Consider the following 17,111-nt stretch of genomic DNA (forward strand, 5'->3'; position numbering starts at 1 on the left):
ACTCATCAGCCATGCTGTGGTAGTGACCCATATACAAAGTTGGCACAGATGTTAGCTCAGAGCTAATCTTCCTCAAGCAAAAGAAAGAAAAAAAAAGAGGAAGATTGGCAACAGATGTTAGCTCAGAACTAATTTTCCTCAGCAAAAACAAAAAAAACATGAGAGATTATTTCAAATCTTTCAGATGGACAAATATCTGATAATACCAAGTGTTGACAAGTATGCGGAGCAATGTGCGTATTGGGGTTGGGGATGCCTCCACAAGTAGAATGTCTAAACCCTATAAAGATCTAAACATGTGTTGGGTGGGGTGTGTGGTAGTTTTAAAATATGTCTATAAAGTGTTTGACACTCTCCTCTTCAAAAAATGGAGCCTAATTCTTCTTTCCTTGCGTGTGGACTGGACTTAGTGACTTACTGCTAATGGGGAGGTGATGGGGTGACTTCTAAGACTAGATCATAAAAAACATTGCAGCTTCCTCCTTGTTTGCTCTCCTGGATCACTGATCCTGGGGGAAGTCAGTTGCCAAGTTGTCAGGACACAAAAGCAGCCAGTAGAGAGGACCACATGGCAAGAATCGGAGGCCTCCTTCCAGCAGCCTTGAGAGTGAACCCTTTTGGGAAACAATTCTCTAGCCCAGCGTAACTTACCTTTTTGTTAATTATCACTTCCTGCCATAGACTGAATGTTTGTGTCCTCCCCCCCCCCCAAATTCCTATGTTGAAACCCCAAGGTGATGGTATTAGGAGGTGGGGTCTTTGGGAGGCAGTTAGATCATGAGGGTGGAGCCCTCACGGATGGGATTAGAGTCCTTATAAAGGAGAGCACAGAGAGCTCTCTCTTCTGCCATGTGAGGACACAGCGAGAAGACGGCGTCTGTGAGCCAGGAAGCAGGCTCTTACCAGACACGGAATCTGCCGGCACCTGGATCTTGGACTTCCAGGCTCCAGAACTGTGAGAAACAAATGTCTGTTTTTTATAAACTACGCAATCTGTGGTATTTTGTTATAGCAATGTGAACGGACTAAGACATCACCTTAAGGAGAAACGTTAAATTATATTAAACTTTTATAATTGTATTAATTATTTAATCTCTCTCCAGTGAGAGACAATCTCTCTCTCTAGTGAGAGAGTTTGAATACTAAGGAATAAGATTTTGTCAGGTGAGTTTGAGTTTTAGAGCGCCATAAACCATTGTAATATCTAAGATATTTTGCCCCTGACCAAGAACAAACTTTCATCGCCTTGGGGGCCATAAAGCCCCCATCGAGAACGCATGTTCTAGCCGCAGTCAAGCCTTCAAATGACTACAGCCCCAGCGGACATCTTGACTGCAACTTCATGAGTGCCCTTGAGCCAGTAGACCCCGCTAAACCGCTTCTGGATGCCCAACCCTCAGAAATGGTGTGAGACCAGGTTTATGGTTTTAAGCACTAAGTTTTAGACTAACCTGTTACCCAGCAATAGGTAATTCAGACAAGGGGCAGTGGTTCAATCTACAACATATAGAATCTCAACTTGTTTCAGAGTCAAACAAAGGCTTGTCAAGGACCTTCTGCTTTGGATAATGCTGCAAAGAGAAGAAATATATTGCTTGGGAATTGCATGGACATAATGCACATTATTTACTAATAAATATAGACAAATTATTAGATTGAACCATTTGCCATTGAAGTTGCCATTTTGTACACAAAAATAGTCAAATGCCAGCAATTTCATATGGTTTCAAGAGTCTGAATGCAGAAAAACACTCTCATCAACTTTGTAGGAAGGCCTATGAACTCTCTGACTTTCGATCTTGGTTGATTCCAGTAGCCTTGAGCTTTTAACTTATCTGGTCTCAGTTCTTTAATCTGTGAAATGGGCATAAGAACACTTTATCTCCAGTTCCCACAAGAATATAGATTATAGCACCTAATTAGCCTTGTTATTCAGATGCAGAGATCTGAAGCAGTGCATTATGGCTTGTTATTACTGTGGATGTATTTTAAGCTTGAAGTCATGGAAAATATAAGCAGCTGGCTTTGCTGGCAGGTATTTTTCTAATGTAGCTTTTTACAGGCCTATGAGTCTACAGCCGGAAAGCTAACTTTTCTGCAGGGAAGAGATTGTATCTGTTGCTAATCTTCCTCTTCTGGCTTTAGGCAGATAGTCCCTGAGCTAACATCCATGCCAGTCTTCCTCTATTTTGTATATGGGATGCTGCCACAGCATAGCTTGACAAACTGTGTAAGTTTGCGCCCAGGATCCGAACCTTTGAACCCCAGCCACCAAAGCAGAGTGTGTGAACTTAACCACTACACCGCCAGGCTGGCCCCATTTGCTCTGTTTTTTGAAGGAGATATCATATGTGAATAAATTCACTTAGATTAAATTTGTCTTATGACTTTGTGCATTTAGCTTTAAAGCCTATGTGTGCATATATATACGTACGTTTGTGTATATATATATATATATATTTTTTTTTTTTTTGGCTGTTGCTCATTTGTTTGTATTTTCACTGCCAAACCAGAAGCACTGTAGATTATATTATATATAATATATATATTATATACAATATATATAAATAAGATTATGTAATAGAAAAAAATACAACCTAATTTTCTTTTGCACTTAAGTGCCTTGAAATAAACACAGAACGGAAAATTAACTTCAGCAGCCTGAAGCCTTGCTCCGTAATAACAAAAGGAACATTCTAAACTAAAATTAACTTCCTCACCAAAGGTGCCAGTTTTTGCTTTTATGGTTTTTACATAGTTACAAAGTGAAAAAGCTCTGTGGTGCAACATGTAGAAAACTGATTTAAGATGCCAAGAAAATTCATGAGTCTCAGGGCCTGGTGGACAAACAGTAAAATGGAAGATTTGAGGGGACGAGTTCTAACACCAGTTTAAGATTTTTGATAGAATAATGACAATTGAATAAATGAAAAAAATTCTCATTAACCTCATTGAATTATGGAATCTTTTCTTGAGGATAACAACATGAGAATCACTGTCATGCAATTGTCATCCTTAACATTTTGGGAAGGTTGTCAAAATACTCTGACCATTTTGACTGGTAAGATGTTTATTCAAATACAGCAGTTGCCCTTATGATGGCTTTGAACAGAAACATTTTAGTCTTGGAAGGGGAAGTGGACATTTACCACTTCCTGTTGCCTCGAATTCAAATGCCGTTCCTATTTGGGGAATCTTGGGGTAGGTTCTGAGCCCCTTTTCCTGATACAGACCGTCAGGCAGAGCTGTCCCCTCTTTTCCATCTCCGGCACAGCCTTGACCTAGGCTAAGCCAACTGGATGACACTGTTGGGAACTTTAACCTTGAGGAAGGAACATAAAGGCCCACACACGGCTAAAAAATATTCCCTATGGATGCAGCAAGGCTGAAAGTCCAAAAGAGTGGCCACAAGTGTCCAGGACATAGACCTAGTCCCACAGTTCATCCCCACGTTTGCAGGGCCCGGTGCCTCCAGTGCCTGCGCCCTCCCAGGGGCCTGCCCCTGACGGGTAGCCCCTCTCAAGTTACTTTTAGCCTCCTTTTCTCTACTAAAGGCGATACTCTTCTTTCTGTCTTTCATCCTCCAAAAATGTACTGTTGGAAAGGAAAAACAGGTTACACTTTGGCATCTCTCCTGTTCTCTTTATCCTTGTGGGCTTTCATCCCTTCATTCCCATTTTGGTAAGATTTAGGAAGGGAGTAGAGATAAATTTTCCAACAACATAATTTTCCAACAAATTACAGGAATAATACAATGAATACCCATCAACCATCACTTAGACTCAACAATTATTAATATTGTGCCACTTAGTTTTATCTGTGTGTGTGCATTGCTGAGCCATTTGAAAAGTAAATTGTAGACATCACGACACTTCATCCCTAAATATTTCATTATGCATTTCCTGGGAATAAGGACATTCTTCTAAATAACCGAAATACCATCAGGGTACCTAAGAAAATTACAAATCCAATTAAAGTCCACACAATTGGTTGCTATGTACCTTTACCCTCTTTTAATCTAGAACAACCCACGTTTGTTCCTCACTCATGATGCTTTTTGTTTCTTTTACTTTCTATTTTGAAACAATTATAGACTCACTGGAGGTTGTAAATTAATGTACAGGAAAGTCCCATGCACCCTTCCCCCAGCCTTCCCCAATGTTAACATCTTATACAACCATAGTACCATATCAAGACAAGAAATACACATCGGTACAATCCACTGAACTTATCACATTTTACCAGATATACATATGCTCATTTATGAGTGTGTGTGTGTAGCTCTATGCAAAATAACACTTTTATTGAGATATAATTCATACAACATTAAATTAATCCTTTTAAAGTTTACAATTCAGTGCGTTTTGGTATAGTCATAGAGTTGTGAAACTATCACCACACTCAATATTAGAATATTTTCATCAACCCAGAGAGAAACCCTGCATCCACTAGCAGTCACTACTCATTTCCTTCCTGCCCCAGCCCCTGGCAACCACTAGTCAGCTTTGTGTCTCTATCGATTTGCTTATTCTGGACATTTCATATAAATGGAATCTTTTGTGACTGGCTTCTTTCAGTTAGCATGTTTTCAAAATTCATCCATGTTGTAGCATATGTCAGTACTTCATTCCTTTTTATGACTGGATAATATTTCATTGCATGGACGTACCACAATCTGTTTATCCACTCATCAGTTGATGAGCATTGGGGTTGTTCCCACTTTTTGGTTCTTGTGAATAAAACTGCTATAAATCTATGAATATTTATATACAAGTTTTTGTGTGTACATATATTTTCATTTCTCTTGGGAACATACCTATGAGTGGAATTCCTGGGTCATATGGAACTCTGTGTTTAACATTTTGAGGCATCGCCAAACTGTTTTCCAAATTAGCTGCACCATTTTACATTCTCACCAACAGTTTATGAGGGTTCTAATTTCTTTGCATCCTTTCCAACACTTGCTACTGTCTTTTTTATTTTACTTATCTTAGTGGGTGTGAAGTGATATCTCATTGTGATTTTCATTGGCATTTCCCTAATGACTAATGATGCTGAGCATCTTCCCACATGCTTATTAGCCATTTGTATATCTTCTTTGGACAAATGTCTATTCAAATCCTCTGCCTATGTTTTAATTGGATTATATATCTTGTAATTGTTGCGTTATAAGTATTCTTTATATATTCTTGATATAAATTCCTTAACAGATATCAAATATTTTCTCCCATTATATTTTCACTTTCTTAATGATATCCTTTAAAATACACAAGTTTATAATTTTGATGGAATCCAACCTATCTATTTTTCTTTTATTGCTTGTGCTTTTGGTATTGTATCTAAGAAATTATTGCCTAACCCAAGATCAAGAAGATTTACTCCTATGTTTTCCTCTAAGAGCTGAATAGTTTTAGCTCTTCACTTTAGGTCTTTGATCCAATTTAAGTTAGTTTTTGTATATGATGTGAAGTAGGGTCCAATCTCATTCTTTATCAAATGGATATCCATTCATCCCAGTTCTACTTGTTGAAAAGATGATTCTTTCCACCACTGAATGGTTTTGGCAAAAGACTACCTTGTCAAAAATCAGCTGACCCTAAATATAAGGGTTTTTTTCTGGACTCTCGATTCTACTCCATTAATGTCTGTCTGTCCTTATTACACTGCCTTGTTTACTGCAGCATTGTAGTAGGTTTTGAAATCAGGAGGTGTGAGATCTCCAAATCTGTTCTTCTTTGTTCAAGATTTTTTGGCTATTCAAAGTCTCTTGCAATTCCATATGAATTTTAAGGTCAGCTTTCCATTTCTGAAAGAGTCCCCCTGGGATTTTGATAGGAATTGCATTAAATATGGGGAGCTTTGAGGAGTTTTGCCATCCTAACAATATCAAGTATTCTGTTGCATGAATATGGGACATCTTTTCATTTATTTAGGTCTTTAATTTCTTTTAACTATATATATATATATTTTTTTTTTTTTGAGGAAGATTAGCCCTGAGCTAACAGCTGCTGCCAATCCTCCTCTTTTTGCTGAGGAAGACTGCCCTGAGCTAACATCCATGCCCATCTTCCTCTACTTTTTTATATGTGGGACACCTGCCACAGCATGGCTTGCCAAGCGGTGCCATGTCCGCACCTGGCATCCAAATCGGTGAACTCTGGGCCGCTGAAGCGGAACATGCACACTTAACCACTGCGCCACCAGGCTGGCCCCTCTTTTAACAATATTTCATTGTTGTTTAGTGTCTAATAGTCCCATTTACTTTATTTTTTTAAAAAACGCCATTGACTATCTGAAAAAACTGGGCCAGCTGTCCTGTATAGAATGTTCCACCTTCTGGATTTGTTATTTAACTTTTCCTCCATCGCCTAGATTTCTTGTAAACTAGAAGTTAGCCCTTGATTAGGCTTAATTAGATTCAGGTTCAATTATTTGGTAAGAATATTTCATAGATGGTGCTGTGTACTTTATAATGCATCACATTCAGAGACACATAATGGCTAGTTGTTCCACAAAAGAGCTTTAAGTAGAAGAGTTCTATTGACTTTGCTTTATCAAAATATCACCCTGGGGCCAGCCCTGATGGTGTAGTGGTTAAAGTTCAGCATTGTCTGCTTCAGCCACATAGAGTTTTGTTCCCAGGCATGGAACCACACCACTCATCTGTCAGTGGCCATGCTGTGGTGGTGGCTCACGTAAAAGAACAAGAAGGACTTACACCTAGAATATACAGCTATGTACTGGCGCTTTGGGGAGGGAAAAAAAAAGGATCTCTCTAATAACAAAGCAGGGAAGGGATTGAAAGGCAATAACACATGAGTCCAGAAGACCAACAGTCATATATTGCTGTTATTTAGAAGAAAGGACATCACTTTTTGTGTTGTAATCATCCCATAGTTGATGGTGGTCTAGACAAGAGTGACAGTAAGGATAGAGAAGAGTTGATGGGTTTACAACAAATTTAATGGACTTGACAGAACTTGATGACTGACTGCAGGTGGACAGGAGTTAAGGAAATAAGGAGCCTAGAGGAGGAGTTAGGAGTTCAGTAAGGAATATATGCAATTTGTGCCTATGATACAACCAGTAAGTATTTACTGAATAAATTGAAGTGGAGATGTCCAATATTCATTTGCATGTACTATCTGAAAGTCAAGAATTCTGGACTGGGGATGTAGATTTGGGAATTGTTTGTACACAGATAGTAACTGAAGACAAGCAAGTTGATGAGATTATTCAGAGAAAAAAATGATGGGTGGGAAGAGAAGAGGGAACTAAAACAGAGCCTTGAGGAATGTCAATATTAAGGGGTAGGTAGAGAGAGGCCTGCAAAAGAGATTGAGAAGGAACAGCCAAAGAGGAAGGAGGAAAATAAGAAGAGTGTGATGTCATAGAAAACAAGGAATCAGAAGGGCATACAGAAAGACGATGTATCAGTTAGCTATTGCTGAGTGACAAACCATCCCAAAAATTTAGTGGATTAAAACTACAACCATTTATTTAGCTCATAATTCTGTAGGTTGGAAATTTAGACTGCTTAGTTGTGTAGTTCTTCTGGTCTCAGTTGGACTCCCTGACAGGTCTGCAATCAGTTGCAGGTTATCTAGGCAGCAATTCTTATGGCGTTTGGCATGAATAATTGTGGCCACTTTTTGCAATATACCCCAGAGGGAAGAGCCAACAGTGAAAATGCTCCTAAGATATCAAATAGGTCAAATTCTTGCCTCCACTGCTCAGCTGAAACTACTGTTGCCAAAGTCATCAATGACAGCCATTTCACTAAGTTCACTAAATGACATGGCTGTCATTGATGATGTTGGGAGTCACAGTGTCAGCTAAGCAATGAGGGCAAAAGCCAGAGTGAAGTGGGGAAACAGAGACTTCAGGCTTAGAGAACTTATTCAGGGAGCTTGGCTGGGGGCCTGGCCCGGTGGCACTGTGGTTAAGTTCGCACGTTCCGCTTTGGCGGCCCAGGATTCGTGGGCCCAGATCCCAGGTGCGGACATGGCACCACTTGGCAAGCCATGCTGTGGTGGGCATCCCATAAATGGAGTGGAGGAAGATGGGCACGGATGTTCACTCAGGGCCAGTCTTCCTCAGCAAAAAGAGGAGGATTGGTGGCAGATGTTAGCTCAGGGCTAATCTTTAATCTTCCTCAAAAAAAAAAAAAAAAAGAAGAAGCTTGGCAGCTTGTCTGGGAAAGTAAAGATGGTTTGAGAGAGGGTCTTATTTTGTTTCATTCTGTTTTCAAGATAGAGAAGCTTGAATACGTTTACATGCTAATGAGGAGTCAGTAGACAGAGAGAGGCTGAAGATACTGGAGAAAAAGTGATAATTCATAAGCTTGGCATCAATGTTCAACCTGAGACCTACCTAGCAGTGTAGGAAGTTAATAAAAAATACGATAAACAACCTTATTTAGCAAAGTTCAGAACAATGAGGTAATTTTTTTGGCTGAGGAAGACTGGCCCTGAGCTAACATCCGTGCCCATCTTCCTCTACTTTATATGTAGGACGCCTACCACAGCATGGCTTGATGAGCAGTGCATAGGTCCACACCTGGGATCTGAACTGGTGAAGCCCCGGCCACCAAAGCAGAACATGTGAACTTAACCGCTGCGCCACCAGGCGGTCCCCCAAAGAAATGATTTGTATGTGAAAATACTACTTGTGCTTGTATTCGTATATGGATTTCATACATTACAGAGTATGCAAGTGTCATTTGAGGACTCTCTACTGAGGAAAAGCTCCTGTAAGCAGCTTTTGGTCTCCCCTGAACCCATGTCTACCTTGGAGCAGGACTCAGGACTACTTGGCATTCCTCTAAAAGCAAATCCAAACTCACAAAGCATTAACAAGTGATGTACATTTGTAAAAAAATTGGAGTAAAACACAGTTACATGCAACATAAATAGTAAACCAATAAAAATCCTCAGTAGCCATGTCCATTTTCTTCATAAAGTTCCTTTCAACCAGTCTATTAGCTCCTAATATTTATTTTATTGTTCTAAGTAGTTCTAGTTTGGTTCTTACCAAATACTTGCCTGAGATAAACAGGCATCATCTTAGGAGAGGAATTCTGTTCTTTCAATCTTTCTGCTTTGCCACCTTGGCCTGCTGGCTTTTGTCTTCAGGCTCATGACCTCTGGGTAACAACATAGCTGCTTCAGCTCCAGATAGCGTCTGTGTCTCCATTTATCAGGGTTTATCAGGGAAGGAAAAGCTTTCCCAGAAGTGCCTCTAGTTCACTTTCCTAGGGAAAGCCTGAGTAAGTAAGCATAAGCTGTTTGGCATATTGCCATGTCAAATATAACGGGGGTTTGTTAAGTAAAAAAGGGGAAAGGATCTGGGGTGGGTACTCAGCAACGTCAGCCGCAGCTGAGTTCCCTGAGGGTGGCTGCCCAGTGCTGTGTCCGAATGTTTGCTTGGAGCCTGCTCCTAACATATGCTGTTTCTTGGCTCAGTCAGGACTCAGTGCCTCCTCCTGCTGACTCAGCCTTCGCTCCTCTCACTGGCACAGCAGGCACTGCTGAGTCTCTGCCACGATACTGCCACAGTGGGCCCCAGAGCGGGCACACAAAGCTCTCAAACAGCCATTCATGCCACCAAGTGTCTAAAGGCAGCCAGAAGTGCGAACTGGATGTTCCTTATGCCTGACTTTGCTGCCCATCTTGTTAACGCTGTTGGCGTACAGCTACCGCCCTGCCTAAGGTTTTCTTCTATACTCTCAAATGCAGAGTGGGGACAAAGCCTCCTGTTCTGGGAGCCACCCCGCTTCCCTGTCCCAGATCTCCACCTGTGGCTCTGCCTTACTTCCCTGTCTCTCTTTTTCCTTTTCCCCATCAATTTCCAGGCCTGGAAGTACAGCATTCTCTCTTATTTCTTCTATGCCATATTCTTTCTTCCCATCTTCAGCCTCCTGGCTAAGTCCTAACGTTAGGAGTTTCTTCTGTACATCACAGCAGAGATGCTGTGGTCTTCCAGGCCCTTGGTATGACAGATGGGAGCTAAAGGAATTTTTTATTTTTTTGAGGAAGATTAGCCCTGAGCTAACTACTGCCAATCCTCCTCTTAGTGCTGAAGAAGACTGGCCCTGAGCTAACATCCATGCCCATCTTCCTCTACTTTATACGTGGGACGCCTACCACAGCATGGTGTGCCAAGTGGTGCCATGTCCGCACCCGGGATCCGAACCAGCGAAACCCGGGCTGCCGAGAAGCAGAATGTGCGCACTTAAACCACTGTGCCACTGGGCCAGGCCAGGAAATTTTTTTTTAAGGTATGCTTTCTTTTGGTGAGGAAGATTGGCCCTGAGCTAACATCTGTTGCCAATCTTCCTCTTTTTTTCTTCCCCCCAAAGCCCCAGTAGATAGTTGAATACCCTAGTTGTTAAGTCCCTCTAGTTCTTCCATGTGGGATGTCACCACAGCATGGCTTGATGAGCAGTGTGTAGGTCTGCACCCAGGATCCAAACCGGTGAAACCTGGGCTACTGAAGTGGAGCTTGTGAAACCAACCACTACGCCACTGGGTCAGCCGCTAAAGGAATTTTTAATAATTCTTTTTTGCTAGACAATGCTGGAATATCAAGACTTTTTTTTTCTCTGCAAATTCCTATTTTGGGCTGTACAATATTGTGAATGCAACTCATGCCACTGAGTTGCTAATGGTTAAAATTAATGGTTAGGGGCTGGCCCTGTGGCCAAGTGCTTAAGTTGGCACACTCCACTTTGGCAGCCCAGGGTTTTGCTGGTTTGGGTCCTGGGTGTGGACCTAGCACTGCTCATCAGGCCACGCTGAGGCGGTGTCCCACATAGCAGAGCCAGGAGGACCTACGACTAGACTATACAACTGTGGACTGCAGGGTTTTGGGGAGAAGAAGAAGACAAAAAAAAGATTGGCAACAGATGTTAGCTCAGGTGCCAATCTTTAAAAAAAAAAGGTTAAAATGGCAAATTTTATGTTATATATATTTTTACCATAATTTTTGAAAAGCTAATAATGTAATATACCAAAAATCATTGAATTCTATACTTTAAATGGGTGAATTATAGGATATGTGAATTACATCTCAATAAAGCTGTTACAAAGATCCTATTTTGAATGTCAAAACTTGAGGTTTTTTTTTTTAAGATTTTATTTTTCCTTTTTCTCCCAAAGCCCCCCAGTACATAGTTGTGTATTTTCAGTTGTGAGTCCTTCTAGTTGTGGCATGTAGGATGCCACCTCAGCGTGGCTCGAAAAGCAGTGCCATGTCCGTGCCCGGGATTCGAACTGGTGAAACCCTGGGCCGCCAAAGTAGAGCGCGCGAACCTAGCCACTCGGCCACGGAGCAGTTCCCAAACCTGAGTTTTAATTCTATCTTTTCCTTTACTCTTCTTGGGTAACAATCCTACCTCTCTTTCTCTCCTGCCTCCCAGTCATGTCAAATGGATGCCTTGGGCTGTCTAGGGTCAAGGTCAGGTATGAGGAAAGACAAGACAAGAGCATTAATATTTTCTTTAAAATAAATACTTTCATTAAACATTTATGTATATATCTCTCCCTTGCTTATTTAAAAAAACAACATAGCATCTTATGAACACTGTTTTGGACCTTGCTTTTTTTGTTTAAAATATTTTCCCCAGGGGCCAGCCCCGTGGCCGAGTAGTTAAGTTCGCGAGTTCTGCTTCAGTGGCCCAGGATTTTGCCAGTTCGAATCCTGGGTGCTGACACGGCACCACTCATTAAGCCATGCTGAGGCGGCATCCCACATGCCACATCTAGAAGGATACACAACTGAAAAAAAAAATACACCACTATGTACTGGGGGGCTTTGGGAGAAAAAGGAAAAAATAAAAAAATCTTTAAAAAAAATTAAAAAAAATATTGTCCCCAGGAAATCGTGACATGAGTTTCATTGACAACCATTAATCTCAAGGGTATCCAACTGACCCCTTGACATGTAATAAATGTATACCCAGAATGACACATACACATGTATACTCACACAGACTGTGAGGCATGAAATCAATTAATTTAGTATTAAAGAGTTAAATAAATGAGTTAAAGTGGCATTAAAAGTTTTTAATTGAAGTCAATTAAAAACTATCTTGCATCTCCAGGATGCAGGATTGAGGACTGTATTAAACTTGCCTATTTTGTTTGAGCCTTTCCTTTTAGAAAGTGTCTAAATGAGAGTCATTTTATTTGAACGCAAGCCCTAGCAGAGGCTGACAATTCCTTGTATACACTTCCTTAGATATATAGTCCAAATTTAATTTTGGTCTCATTTGTACTGTTAGACTTTAGATCTAATATGGTCATGATCCATCCAGTTGTCAGAATTGAACACTAAGGAAAAGCAGAATCTGTAAAATCATAAAATATGGGAGTTGGGAAGGACTTTAGTCCAAACTGCCTCCCGATTTAAAAATCTCTTTTCCAAAATCTCCCACCTACTTTATTATCATCCAATTTCTACTTGACTATTCTTTGCAGTACTTAATACTTTCATTTATTGATGTATTTATTTTCATTGAAATGATATTTGCATGACATAAAATTCACCATTTTAAAGTACACAATTCAGTAGCATTTACTGCATTCACAATGTTGTCCGACCACCACCTCTATCCTGTTCCAAACATTTTTATCACTCCAAAAGGGGACCTCAGATTCCTTAAGCAGTTGCTGCCAACTCTCTCTTTCCCTAGTTCCCGGCAACCACTAAGCTACCTTCTGTCTCTATGGATTGACCTATTCTGAACATTTCATATCAATGGAATCATATGTGGCCTTTTGTGTCTGGCCTCTTTCACTCAATCTATTGTTTTTGAGGTTCATCCAGTTTATAGTATGTATCAGTACTTTTCTTTTTGGTGAGGAAGATTGCCGCTGAGCTAACATCTGTGCTACTCTTCCTGTATTTTATTTTTAATTAAAAAACTTTTTTTTTGCTTTTTCTCCCCCAATTCCCCCAATACATAGTTGTATATTTTTTTAGTTGTGGGTCTTTCTAGTTGTGGCACGTAGGAATGCCGCCTCAGCGTGACCTGACAAGTGGTGCCATGTCCGCACCCAGGATCCGAACCAGCAAAACCCCGGGCCGCCAAAGCAGAGAGTGCGAACTTCACCACTCTCGGTCACAGGGCTGGCCCCTCTTCCTCTATTTTATATGTGGGACATGGCTTGATGAGTGGTGTGTAGGTCCACGCCCAGGATCTGAACCCACGAACCCTGGGCCACCGAAGCAGAGCACGTGAACTTAACCACCAGGCGAACACCACCAGGCCGGCCCCCAGTACTTAATTTTTAAAAAATTTTGGCTGAATAATATTTCACTGTATGGATATATGACATTTGGTTTATCCGTTCATCTGTTGATGAACATTTGGCTTGTTTCCACCTTTTGGCCATTGCGAATAGTGCTGCTGTGAACACGTATATACATGTATTTGAGTCTGCTTGATTTTAGCTGAAGATAGAATCAACTTTTCATGCACTCAACAAATATTTATTGAATTAGATCAGAACTGCTGCATCAACCACTGATTTCTGCAAATGTTTTGCTTTACCAATAAAAGTCACAGAATCCTAAAAATGTTTGTGGTAGGAACTTTGTAAGGCATCTTGTTCAACCCCCTCATCTTGAAACTACACGCACTCAAAGCACTAGTCTATTTAGAAGGCCCCAAACACAGTTTGCGTCCTGATGTGTGGTGCACTGATACTGTTCTTTGTTAACGGAACGTGTACAATACAGCTTTTGTTGTCACAAGATGGTTCTCCTTGAGAAGTGATTGTATGAATTTAAATTTACTAGCTTGTCATTCTTCCATTGCTTCGTTTTTTGAAAAATTCCATGAAACCACCACCATCAGCACTGTTTGTATAAACTAGATATGGCAAACAGTCTTCACTGGTTTCAGTGATAAAATTAATTTTTGGCCCAAAATAGTCTGAATGCTTCATCAAGTGTTGTGGGATTTATTTTTTGGTTTCCTTTCTTTGCAGTTAAAGACACTGTCTTGCTCTGGTTCAGTCACTTTTTGATTAAATGAACCAGCACTAGTTCCTTACCTTTGCAAGGAAATGTTAACATTTCCTAAAACATCAGTTAACAGGCTTTATAAATCTCTCCCTCAATTTTTAGCAGAGTTGAATGAAATTGACAAGGGGTGTGGTCTGGTGATTTCCACTGGTTATATCCACTGCATTATATCCATTGTGAGTATAAAACCAGTGGAACTCATGGAACAATGATTATCCACCTTGCTTTAGTAAACCAGATAGCAGTAAAAGTCAGGGAAGGAAGACAGGGACTTGATCTTCACTGCTCTACCCTCAATACCTGGAACAGTGCCTAGGACACAGTAGGGGTTCAGGAAACATTTTTTGGATGAGTGAATGAAATTAATTTGATTCTGGTTTCTGAAACAACACTAGTAATAGCAGATGTAATTTAAAAGATAGCATAGTGAAAATGAATTCCTATATCTTCTTTATAAAGACTATTTTAATCATGGACTCTCTTAGGAGTTACATTTTTAATTGTTACCTACCTATCATGGTTCAGGAACTTACAAAAAAGAAAAAAGAAAAAGAAAAAAATGTACTTTTAAAGAGTATTCTTGTTATGACAGCTTTGGTTTCATTTTCTATTTTAAAAGCTCTATAAATCCTCACATCTTCATAGCAGTTTACAAAGTACTCTCCAATCACTATTTCATACTGAATGCTGTTTTTGAATGGCAATAAGAATTATTAGTTCCTTCGTGGATGTGCGGGATTATAACTGTTTTGTTTTTTTCATTTTGCTTGCTGTAATTTTATGTAATGAACGTCTATTGTTCTTTTAAAAAAAAGACAAAATACTGGAAAAAGTCCCCAGTTACTTAGAACCCAAAGTCTCAGATTCTGTCCATTTTAAAAGTAATCTACTGCGGACCAAGCATTATTCTTGGGATGCAGTTAGAGTGATGAATGAGTCAACAATCCTTGCTCTCTTGGAATCTACGTTCTAGTAGAGGTGGAGGAAGGCCACTAATAAAATAATAAACCTGCTGTATTGCAGAACACCGTCACGGAAAGAATTAATGCTAAAGAGCTGTGTAGAAACAAACCATGAGCATCTATCTCTTTACAGAGAATATTCTCTACTCATTTTGTTTGAGGACCTTAAATATCTTTTTTTTTAAGAAATCAAAGTAATTCATTCACATGGTTTTAAAAAATAAAGTACAACAGGGTTCATAATGAAAAGCAACACTGTTCTGCCCTCCCCCCAACCCTGTTCCCCAGAGACCACTCATTTTTTGCCTTTAGTTCTTCTGGTGGTAACTTACATATCTCTAAAAATACACTTACATTGTTATTTATTTATCATCTGTAGACATTATATATTGAGTTTCTGTTATAACCAAAGCACCGCCATCTCTCCCCTCAACACAGTCCTACCACTCTTTGTAGTTATCTCTGGTTACATTAATGATACAATTAAACCTTTATTTTGTGCTCCAGCAAAAAAAACCCCAGGTATTTACCAACTTCCCCACTTTGTAAAATGAAGATCTGGGAGCTCTTACCTGGCTTTCTACTTCTGCCATCTTCCAAGGTCTTGTCAATTGAACTGTTCTAATACTTTTACAGAGGACATGCATTTTAAAACCTCAGTGGCTCAATCTAAAAACAGAATGTAAACGCTTATTTTGAAGCAGGACTGTGAACAACTTCTTTAGTCCTGACACTGGCCACACTGAGCACAGTCAATGCCCTGATAGTAGGGCTGGGACTAGGCCTTGGTCACAAAATTGAAGGGGGTGCTAAAAACTCAGTAGTCAGGAGAAATAATATTTTAATGCAATCTTAAAAAAATCAAAATAAATTGCAAAAAAACCCATGATGAACAAAATGTCAGCATTTTAAAATAAAGACAGGCTCAGCAGAATGAGTAGAAAAAACAGAAGTATTCATAGTGGCACCCCACCGCTAACAGTGGTCTTTGCCTTATTCTACAGCATCTATGATTATGTAGGTTGCTTATTAGAGCTGAAAGTGCTCAGATGAGGGGGCGAGGTGTGCCTTTCAGATAAGGAACATGAATACTGGATTTCAAGGGTGCCACCACCACACTGACCTTGCAGCTTGCAAATCACATAGATGCTGAATTAGGAAATAGAATTTTTTGTGATTTAAAAGTGAATCGAGGGGAGGGGCCAACAGATAAATTCACTTTGTTTAAAACTTCTGCATTTCCAGTGTAGTTCCCTCCCCCCTGCTCTGTGCAGCCTGTTACTCCAGGCAGCACGGTGCTTTGAATAAAGGTCAGCAAGGGGGTCACCCTCCTGATTATTCTCTTCTACCGGGAGAGGAGGAGGAAGACCCCCGCCCCCTTATCCACCACTGAGTCGCCGCAAGATCCTGGGCTTCCCTGACAGCTGCAAATTCCTCCCAGAAGCTGCCAAGCTTCTGTGGTTGCCATGGTCCATGGGAGTGAAATGCTGGCCGGCCTCTGCTGCAGCAGCCCTGAGCAGGCTGTTGCTGCCTCCTCGCCAGTCCTTTTCAAAAGCTTCTAAAGGAGATCCCATGGGGAGGAGGCAGGACGGGACATTAACCAGGGCTTCAGTCCAAGCGGCTGGGGCGAATGAAAGAGCCTTTTCTCAAACTAACGTAGCAAGTGCTGGGCTTGTTTAAAGGGCTTTTTAACCCTCGGTCTTTCCCTGGAGGGAAACGGACGGTAGAGACGGTCCTTGCCGAGCTTCACTTGCTGTAGGCAGCTCCCTTCGGCTTTTTTCCCGGGGATTCCTCACCCTGGGTCTTTCCCTGGAGGGAGAGGAGGGCAGAGAAGATGCTCCTAAACTTAACCTGCGGTGGGCAGCTCCTCCTAGCTTGATTCAAAGGATTTCTCACCCTGGGTCTGGCAAAAAAAAAAAAAAATCAACGGCAAACAGGCTGTGGTCCAGACTAAATGCAGCTATCGGGTGTGACTTGCAAATTCTGGGAACACTTAGAGAAAACCGGGAACTAACAGAAATGATGAGAAGCCCCTCAGTCCAGGCCTCTGGGGTTTCCCTCCCACCTTCCTCCCCCTCCCGGTCCTCCTTGGGATCTGAGGGCGGGGCGGCGGGGGCG

This window comes from Equus quagga, chromosome 15 (genome assembly GCF_021613505.1).
Source record: "Equus quagga isolate Etosha38 chromosome 15, UCLA_HA_Equagga_1.0, whole genome shotgun sequence".
NCBI classification, from domain to species: Eukaryota; Metazoa; Chordata; class Mammalia; order Perissodactyla; family Equidae; genus Equus; species Equus quagga.